At 35.8% G+C, this 9,630-nt stretch overlaps 1 pseudogene across 1 annotated transcript; it reads left to right on the plus strand.

Moving 5' to 3' along the window:
* Positions 1–8,953: 8,953 nt before the first annotated feature.
* Positions 8,954–9,388, plus strand: LOC308422385 (eukaryotic translation initiation factor 1A-like; annotated as a pseudogene). Its single transcript has one exon. The product of its transcript is annotated as a eukaryotic translation initiation factor 1A-like (transcript).
* Positions 9,389–9,630: the final 242 nt, after the last annotated feature.

Here is a 9,630-nt window from a genome sequence, read left to right on the forward strand (position 1 = left end):
TAAAACAAAGATATTGCATATAAATACATAATTTGAACTTTAAGTTTAGCTACTATATATAGTACAATTTTGTTATTATGAAATTATATATTTCAACCAATAGATTAAAATTACTATACATATAAAACCTAATAACATTGATATGACTTTAAAAATTTGAAAAATTATAATGAAAGGTCAATGATTTATCAAGAACATATATTTAATTTTATACTTAATTTTATTGTTGTTTTGCTTTCTTACCAATACATTTTTGAAATCATAATGTAATTACAACAGTTTTCTCTTCTTTTTCTCCCTCCTCAAATGGAATTTTTTGCTTTAATCCCAGTTTATGGCTTATTAAATTAGTCATTGCTACCTGGATAGTATTAGCTAAACATAAACTTTCAGTTATGCATTTATGTCTGTAATAATATGTTTATTCCTAAACATAATATGATCAGTCTGCATAATGCTACACCTACGTTCATTTTCAGGGCTGGCCATTTGGCACTGGAAATAAATTTCTCTGCTGTCCCCTGGAGAAGACTATTTCTCCCGCTATCAGAATTCTTTAGTGGCCTGTTTTTCTCTGTACAGGGTTAAGCCCTCATGGACTTTTTTCTGTCTACAATCATTTATATATTGATGCCATCCTTGTTCAGCTTATGATTAGTTAGCCATATTGGTAAACCCTTATGGATGTAGCTTTTGACATTACTAGTAGACCTAATCTCATAACAAACATCCTGATCATGTGTCTCCTATATTTCAGTTACCTCTTCCACAGTAGTAGCAGAAGTATCTTTTAGAAAGTTGGCTCTGCATTTTTATTTGTCTCTGCTACAAAGAGCAATTTCCTTGATGAAGAAGCAGTTTGAAGGTGGTTTGGAAACTATGTAACATATACATGCACATAGCTACATTTTCCAATGTCATCCAGAACATTGTTATTAAAATATTAATATTATTTGGAAATAACACTAACATTCTATTTGGAATTAATCGAGTACCAGATAACCACTTTGTAAAAGGTATAAGTAAGCCATCAGTGAGTCATAAATAACAAGCAAAAATCTCACAAAATACTTGCAAGTTTACCTTGTAAATACATCCATCTGTTCATGCTGCTCACTTCTCTTGACACCTTCTTATTCATTCTTATGTACTCATGTGTCCTGCCATAATGTAAGCAAAAAACAGAGTGACAAAAGGAAATTATGATGAATAAATAGATAATTTATCACAATCAATAATAACAATTTTAAAGGATTCTTTGGCTGTTGGCCAAAGAAAGTCAAGTCTACAGTTTAACAGCATTTGATAACTGAATATAACCTACCAACCCAAGGAAGCCTAAAATAGATCTTTATCCACCAAGACAAGAAATGATTTCTCTATGGATCAATATCTTGATTCAGTTTCTGAAGTACGCTTAATCAGAAAGTATAACTAAGCCAGATGGCAAAAGGCACCATGTCTATCAAAGCACCAGTTAAAGAGCCCATAGAGTGATTAATTTTATTGTTGTTTCTACTCACTGACCCTGATAAAGGCAGTGAGATTAATTATGACCTCCTACTGGCCTCCAGATCTGATGTGTTTACAGGCAGATTTCATCTGACATAACTGGTTAGACAATCTGGCTTGACAGCATAACCAGAGGAGCATAAAAAACAAGTGAAGAGCCTTCATGCAGATCTGAGCATCCCAATATGGAAAATTGTAATTTGCATGTGAAAAAAACTCTGGAGAGTCTGTGTATAAATATTTCATATTCACAAGGTTATTGGGACCTTTTCTCTTTATGCATTAAAATATTTAGCTTCATGAAACATCGATCTGTGTATTTGCTGGAGTCATTTCTGCCCTTGGAAGACCAAGTAAGAGAAATTATACTAGCTGTTTACAACTATGGGCAGGTTTTTCTCAATTAGCTTGAAACTCTGAAAAAAAATAATGTAAAAAATACGGCTATCAGCTGAACAATCGTTGGATAAGCTATCTCTTCTTGTGTCTACTTTCTATATTCTGAGCATCCAGATCTACATACTTCCAAGTTGTATTTTATAGGTAATATGATTGAGACTTAAACCCTTGAATAGCTTCAACATCAAGAGATTGTATTTTGCTGGAATTCTATGTACTGAAAACAAATAAGAACTGTATTCTAGAATTACTTTTCTGTTTGTTTAAATATTTTTTGAGACTACAAAATTTTGCTACCTCCAAACTTTCCTATTGTATAGTTTTTTTTTCTCTTTAAATTCATGGCCTCAGATCTGATGAGGTGCCAGAGCTTTCTGTATACAGACCCCGATGGGAGATGGGAAGCAACCAGTCTCACAGGAGTGCTGGTACATCTGAGAGCGCAGCTGAGACCACCAGCTCTGCTCAAATTCATGGCCCAAGAGGAACCTGCCTGGAGCTCTCATAACAGGAACTGATGAGCAATCTGGAACAGGATCCTTCCTGGTTATGGCTGTGCCCAGAGCTAACCATGTGCTACAGCTCTCAGTACTAGGACCTTGCTGGGAGTGAGATGGTCCCACAGAATTGCTAACACACCTGAGACCACAGGTAAGACCACTTTCTCTCGTTTGAGGGACCCACCTGGAGCCTTGAGAACACAGAAATCGAGAAGCAGTTTGGAACCGGAACCCTCCGGTTTTTGTCTATGCTTAGTAGTAAAGCTGTACCATAGCTTTTTGCTGGGAGAGAGCTGGTGACATAGTGCTGACACATAGGCTTACAGGAGAGTCAAGCCACTCTCAGATTCAGCAATACCAGCTAACACCAGAGATAAGCAGATGGCATGAGGCAAGTCCAGGAACCTAAGCAACACAAGCTAAGGCCACTTGGCATCATCAGAACACAGTTGCCCTACCACAGCAAATCCTGGCTACCCCAACACACCGAAAGAGTAAGATTCTGATTTAAAGTATAATTCATGATGATGTTGGAAGATTTTAAGAAGTTCAAGAATAACTCCCTTAAAAAATATAGGACAACACAGGTAAACAGGTAGAAGCCGTTAAACAGGAAACACAAAAATCAAAAAAGTCTCTTAGACAATTAAAGGAAAATAAAACCAAAGAGATAAACGAATTGAACAAAACCACTGAGTTTCAAAAAAATGAAAATAGAAACAATAAAGAACTCACAAAGGGAGACAACCCTGGAAATGGAAAAACTAGAATAAAAAAGGGGGAATCAAAGTTTCAAGCATCCCCAACAGGAAACAAGAGAATCTCAGGTGCAGAAGGTACCATAAAAAAAAATGCTTTTAAAATCTGTTACATTTATCTTTGTTTTTTTAAAACAAAGTAGTCCAATTAAAAAAACAATAAGCAAATTCATATAAATAACAAATAATCTCACAATAAAAGGTCTATGATATTTAAAGCCTAAAAACAAAAACAAAACAAAACAAAACAAAAATATTGACACAACATTCAAAGAAAATGCAAAATGGAAAAAGCTTCTAACACTAAACATCCATGAAATCAAGGACAGAATGAGAAGATCAAACCTGACAATACTAGGGAAAGAAGAAAGCAAAGATTCCCAACTTAAAGGGCAAGTAAATATCATCAACAAAATTATAGAAGAAAATGTCCCCAACCAAAGAAAAAGAGAGTTGGGAAGGGAGAAGGAGTGAGACAGACCTATCAGAATCACAGCATATTACTCAACGGAGACTAGAAAAGCTAGAAGATCCTGGGAATATGTCATACAGCTCCTAAGAAAACACAAATGCCAGTCCAAGTTACTATATCCAGCATAACTCACAATTAACATAAATAGAGAAACCAAGATATTCCATGACAAAACCAAATTTATATAATATCTTTTCCCAAATCCAATCTTACAAAGAATAATAGATGTAAAACTCCAATATGAGGAGGGAAACTACACCCTAGAAAAAACAAAGTAATCTCCATTCAATTAACCCAAAAGAAGATAGCCAAAAAAAAAAAAAAAAAACAAAAACAAAAAAAAAAAAAAAAAAAAAACATAATTCTAGATCTAAGAACAAAAATAACAGGAAACAGTAATCATTGGTCCCTAATATTTTTCAAAATCAATGGACTCAGTTTCCCAATAAAAAGACATGGAGTAAGAGACTGGACAAGTAAAGAGGACCCAAAATTTTGCTGCATACAGGAAAATAACAAAGACAAACACTGCCTCAGGGTAAAGGGCGAGAAAATAATTTTCCAAGCAAATACTCCAAAGAAGCAAGCTGGAATAGGCATTCAAATATTGAATAAAATATATTTTCAACCAAAAGTTATCCATAAAAATAAGAAAGGGCACTTCATAACCATCAAAGAAAAAAATCTATCAAGATGAAATCTCAATTTTGAATATCTATGCTTCAAATGCAAGGGCACCAACATTTGTAAAAGAAACCTTCTTTTGCTCAAAGCACACATTGAACCTCACACAATAATAGTGGGAGACTTCAATACCAGACTCTCTTCAATGGACAGATCACAGAAACAGAAACTAAACAGAGACACACTGAACCTAATGTAAGGTATTAACCAAATGGATTTAACAGATATCTAGAGAACATTTCATATAAAATAAAAGAATATACCTTCTTCTTAGCATCTCATGATATCTTCTCTAAAATTGAATATATAATGGTTCACAAACCAGGCTTCAACAGACTCAAGAATACTGAAATAATTCCATGCGTCCTATCAGATCACCACGGACTACAACTGGGCTTCAGTAACAACAAAAACGACAGAAAGCCCACATACACATGGAAGCTGAACAACGCTCTACTCAATGACAACTTAGTCAAGGACTAAATAAAGAAGGAAATTAAAGACATTTTAGAATTTAATGAAAATGAAGGCAAACATATCCAAACTTGTGTGAAAAAATGAAAGCAGTGCAAAGAGGAAAACTCATATCTCTGAGTACTTCAATAAAGAAACTGGAAAGAACAGACACTAGCAGCTTGACAGCACACCTGAAAGCTCTAGACTAAAAAAGAAGCAAATAATCCCAAGAGGAGTGGATGGCAGGAAATAAACTTAGAGCTGAAATCAACCAAGTAGAAACAAATAGAACTATACAATGAATAATCGAAACCAGGAACCAGTCCTCTGAGAAAATCAACAAGATATATATCCTTAACCAGACTAACTAGAGGGCACAGAAAGAGTATCCAAATTAACAAAATCATAAATTTTGTGCTTAAATTATTATACAGTGTCCCTTCTTATTCATTATGAATCCATTCAAAAGTTCAAATGACTATAATTATATTATAATATTGATTAAAAAATAAGTTACATTTTGAGAAAACATACTCTAGCATTCTGTCTGTAGTGGTCAAAATTGGTAAGCACTATCTCTTTACTCTTAAGAATTCTTGTTAAAATTTATTTTTGTCATATTAAAAGTATAATGAATACTAAATGTATCTACTCTTCAAATTTATAATTTTCTGAAGACTTCCAGTATGTGATAAAGTAAAGCTTTCATAAGGCTATCATTAATGGTCTATCACAAGTTCAAAACCCAAATTCAACCTGTATTCACTGTTGTCTGTAAGTCATCCATGTGATATTCATTATTTATTATGGTGCTTAATTAAAAAAAACTACATTGATAACAATTGAAGGTTCAGATGTACTACTAATAGGCTTTTATCCCAGAGTTTCATAAGTATGAAGGAGAACATTTTTATCTGTGGGGAACAGTGTAAGTGTATTCTTATAGATATAAAATAGATTATAGATAAATTCCAAAATCCAGCAATGACTATACATACTTATTTTGTTCATTTCACAACTTTACATTTACTTTAGAAAATAATTTAAACAAAGTTATGCTTATTGATGAACCCATTCATCTTTTTAGATATTACATCATGTGTGTTTCTGAGTGTTTGTGTGTGTGTGTGTGTGTGTGTGTGTCACAACGCAATGCACTGTCGAAGTCAGAGGTCAGAGGACAACCTGAATGTGTCTGATTCTTTCTTCTACCATGTGGATCTTAGGAATAAAACTTGAGTTCTTGGATTTGCCAGCCATCTCCTTTACCTACTTAGCAGAGCCATCAGCCACCAACAGATACTTTTATAAATTAATTGGGATTTTCATACACTGAACACTGATCACACTTACTCCCATTCCTCTGAGGTCTAGCTTTCCATTTGTGTCCCCGACTCACCAGGAAAAAGCAAAACAAAACAAAAAATAAAAAAGTTAAAAAAAAATACCCCAGGTCCAATTTGTGTTGTACTTAAAGTCATTGGAGCAAGGTCAAACTCCCAGTGGCCAGGCCCTTAAATAGAGGTGAGTCCAGGACTGGATTGGAATAGCTGGTTGTTGAGGTAGAACAATTTTTAATTTACTGACAAAGCGGCATATTGATTTCCTGAGTTTTTGTACCAATTTGCAATTCTGCCAGCAATGGAGGAGTGGTCCTTTTTCTCCAAATCCTTGCTAGCAGATCTTGTCACGTGAGTTTATCTTTGCCATTCTAATTGCTATAAGGTAGAATCTCAAGATCATGGTACTTTGCATTTTTCTAAGGACTAAGGATGTTGAACATGGCTTTAAGTGCTTCTCGGTTATTTGAGATTCATCTGTAGAGAATTCTCTGTTTAGTTCTGTGTCCCGTTTTTTAATTGGATTATTTGGATTTTTGTAATCAAGTTTCTTAACTTCATTATATATATATATATATATATATATATATATATATATATATATATATATATTGGATATTAGCTCTCTATCAGATGTAGGGTTAGTGGAGAACTTTTCTCAATCTATAGGTTACCTTCCTGTCTGTTCATAGTGTCCTTTGCCTTACAGAAACTTTTCAGTTTTATTAGGTCCCATTTCCAATTGTTGATCATCTGTTTAGGAAACTGTAAATGCATTTAAGTTTTTTTCATCTTTCTTTTTATTAATTTCTTTATTTAATAAAATATTATTACAGCTCATAAAATTTGTTACATAATAATATATGTTTAATATATGATTTTTTTTCATTTTCATTTTAAGAAGGACTGAGGATTCCACATTATGGCTTTCCTTCTTTTTGAGTCTGTGAGGTGTTTCTGTTCTATTAACTTCAGTGTATCTGGTTTTGTGTGAAGGTTCTTGATCTACTTGAACTTGAGCTTTGTACAAGATGATAAATATGGGTTGATGAAAGCATCTTTCATTCCACAAAGACACATGCTCTACTATGTTCATAGGAGCCTTATTTGTAATAGCCAGAAGCTGGAAACAACCCAGATACCCCTCTCCTGAAGAATGATTACATAAATGTATGTTATTTATACAATGGAATACTATTTAGTTACTGTAAATGAGGACATCATGAATTTTGGAGGCAAGTGGATGAAACTAGAAAATTATACCCAGAGGATCGTAACATAGATCCAAAGTACAAGCACGGTATGTTCTCTTTGATAACTGCATATTAGCCAAAAATCACAGAATGCCCATGACACAAATCACAGCAAGTATAAAGTATATCACGAAGGAAGGCACAAGTAAAGATGATTCAATCCCACTTAGAAGGGAAATGAGATAATCATGGGATGCAAAGGGATGAAGGGACCTGCATGGTAGAGGGGATTTGGAGGGGAACGGGGGTCAGGGTAAAGTGTGGAGAAGCTAGGCAGAAAGCCCAGAGGACTAGGAGAATGAATAGAAATATGCAGATGTGGTAGTTTGAGGTGGGGAGTCCCTCAACAAAGTCCCAGAGATGTGGGATATGAGAGAATTCTAGGACTCAATGGGGATGACCTTAGCCAACATGGCCAACAGTAGGGAGATGGAAGCTGAAGAGACCATCACCATTGGAGAAATGAGGTCCACCACCCCTCTTAAAATTTTTTTATACTATTTTTTTCTGTCTATACGCAATGTAGACAAAAATGGACATTGACTGAAGGAAAGGCCATCCAGTGGCAGGCCTAATTTTGTATCCATCCTTTGCATAGGCATTAAACTCCAACACTATCACTGCCATGGTGTGTTTGTAGACAGAAGCCTAGCATGGCTGTCCTCTGAGTGGTTCTACCAGCCTGAGACAAATGCAGATACTTGCAGTCAACCATTGAACTGAGGTCCTCTATGGAAAAGTTACGGGAAGGACTGAAAGATCTAAAAGGGTGGCAACCACATAAGAAGAACAACAGTATCAACTAACCTAGACACCTCAGATCTCCAAGAGACCAAGACCCTAACCAAAGAGCATGCATGGCCTTGTCCATGACCTCTGCAACATATGTAGCAGAAGACTGCCTTGTCTGGCCTCAATGTAAGGATGTGCCCAAATCCAGTAGAGACTTGATGGTCCAGGGAAGGGGTATGCTGGACAGGCTGGTAAGGTGCAGGGGCTGCATGAGGGGTGTATCTGTGTGCGTGGGAGAACACCTGTCAGAGGCAAAGTGGAGGGGGTGGGAAGAACTCTGGAAGAGAGCACAGGAACAGAAGCAACATTTGGAATGTAAAGAAATAAAATAATTTAATTTTAAAAGGGGTATAAAAAATATAGCTGACTTTGCTGAGTCTGCTCTCCACCCAGTCCCTACCACCAGAAGCCATCAATTTTGAAGATTTACACTTCAACATCTTTATCCCAATTTTAAGGACTCTCTTCAAGGCATCGTCTCATTGCTCACCGGGATGCAACGGTAAAGGGGTTCTGCTGCCTTTTGTCACTACTGGAGAGACTGCACCTTCCTGAGAACCAGGCCAAAAACAGAAATATTATTTTGTAGCTATTAGAAGCCAGGACTTTGGAACGCTGTTTGCTGCCGTGGATCTTCTGTACTTACAGGGCATCCTCACAATCGCTTCAGATCCACCACTGTTAGATACTTCCTGCCGTCCATCCTAGTAGTGTGGTAGCTCTTGAAAGGAGTCATAGCCACTGTCAGCAGGAATCCTCACCCCACTCCTGTTGTCCCCTCTCCATGATGCCAAAGAATAAAGGCAAAGGAGGCAAAACAGGCACAAAGGTAAGAATGAGAAGGAGTCAGAGAAGAGAGTTTTGGGTTAAAGAGGATGGACAGGAATTTGCTCAGGTGATCAAGATTCTGGGAAACGGACGGTTGGAAGCAATGCATTTTTGAAGGTGTAAGGAGGCTGTGACACATAAGAAGAAAGTTGAAAAAAAAAAGGTTTGGATAAATACCTCAGACATTATATTGATTTGTCTGCGAGGGTATCAAGATAACAAAGCTGATGTAATCTTAAAGTATAATGCGGATGAAGCAAGAACTCTGAAGGCATATGTAGAGCTTTTAGAATATGCTAAAATCAATGAAACGGACATATTTGGTCCTGGGGAAGATGATGAAATCCAGTTTGATGATATTGGAGATGATGATGAAGACATTGGTGATATCTAACTTGATCTAAGCATGTTACATTCCAAGTTCTCTGAAGATATCTCTACACAACTGGGATCTTGACATTTAGCTGTTAAGTAAAGCTTCATTTGGCATGTGTATGACTTGTTCATGAAAATTGATGAATTTTATTTTTTGAAGTATTTTATTCCTTTGTAAACCAAAGATACTGAGTTATCTTAAAGTGACATGTTAACATATTAGGCTTATGGATATAATTGAACTTAGAGCATGGCAGATTG

This window comes from Micromys minutus, assembly GCF_963924665.1.
Source record: "Micromys minutus genome assembly, chromosome: 7".
NCBI classification, from domain to species: domain Eukaryota; kingdom Metazoa; phylum Chordata; class Mammalia; order Rodentia; family Muridae; genus Micromys; species Micromys minutus.